General features: G+C 38.6%; 1 non-coding gene across 1 annotated transcript; it reads right to left on the bottom strand.

The window, feature by feature from the left end:
• Positions 1-746: 746 nt before the first annotated feature.
• On the bottom strand, positions 747-853 carry LOC141580483 (U6 spliceosomal RNA). Its single transcript, XR_012512651.1, has one exon. It is a non-coding gene; the product is annotated as a U6 spliceosomal RNA (small nuclear RNA).
• Positions 854-1289: the final 436 nt, after the last annotated feature.

The raw sequence follows: 1289 nt of genomic DNA on the forward strand, positions 1-1289 counted from the left end.
TTTGTAGATTATAGATATCAGCCATTTGTCAGATGGGTAGATTGCAAAAATTGTTTCTCATTCTGCTAGTTGCTGGTTCACTCTAATGATGGTTTCTTTTGCTGTACATAAGCTCTGGAGTTTAATAAGGTCCCATTTGTCTATTTTCCTTTTTGTTGCCAATGCTTTTGGTGTTTTAGTCACGAAGTACTTGCCTACACCTATGTCCTGAATGGCTTTGCCTATTTTTTTTCTAGATTTTTTTTATGGCATTAGGTCTTATGTCTAGATCTTTAATCCATCTGGAGTTAATTCTACTGTCAGGTGTCAGGAAGAGGTCCAGTTTCTGCTTTCTGCACACTGGTAGCCTGTTTTCCCAACAACAATTATTAAACAAGAAATCCTTTTCCCATTGCTTGTGTTTGTCAGGTTTGTCAAAGATGAGATGGTTGTAGATGTGTGGCATTGCCACCAGGACCTCTGTTCTGTTCCATTGGTCTATTTCTCTGTTTTAGTACCAGTACCATGCTGTTTTGATTACTGTAGCTTTGTATTATAGTTTGAAATCGGGTAGCATGATGCCTCTGGCTTTGTTTTTTTTGCTTAGCATTGTCTTGGCTATGCACACTCTCTTTTGATTCCATATGAAGTTTAAGGTGGGTTTTTCCAGTTCTGTGAATAAGATCATTGGTAGCTTCAGGGGGACAGCATTGAATCCATAAATTACTTTGGGTAGTATGGCCATTTTCAAGATATTGATTCTTTCTACAAATATGGAATGCTTCATGAATTTTTAGGTCCTCCTTGAGCAGGGGCCATGATAATCTTCTCTAAATCATTCCAATTTTAATATATGTGCTGCCAAAGTGAGCACCAGTAATGTTGTTTATACTGGATATCTTGCCTGTTAGCTCCTGCGATGTTTTACAATGATTTTTGGCCTCCTTGCATTGGATGATGACATACTTCTTTCACTCAGTGAACTTTGTTTCTACCCACATTCTGAATTCTACTTGTATCATTGCAGACATGTCAGCCTCTGGCCAGTTCTGAAAACTTCAACAGGCTGAACAGTTGATGTAATCATCTGGAGGAAAGAAGGCATGCTGACTTCTTGAGTTTCAGTGTTCTTGCACTGATTCTTCCTCATCTTTATGAGCTTATTCACCTTCAACCTTTGAGGTTGCCGACCTTTGCACAGGATATTTTTCTTTTATCATATTTGATGATCTTGAGGGTTTCATTGTGGTTTAAGGTAGAATCAGGCAGCTGCCTTTGGTTTTGGAGGATTTTAGGGGGCCAAAATTCAT

This window comes from Saimiri boliviensis, chromosome 11 (genome assembly GCF_048565385.1).
Source record: "Saimiri boliviensis isolate mSaiBol1 chromosome 11, mSaiBol1.pri, whole genome shotgun sequence".
Lineage (NCBI taxonomy): Eukaryota > Metazoa > Chordata > Mammalia > Primates > Cebidae > Saimiri > Saimiri boliviensis.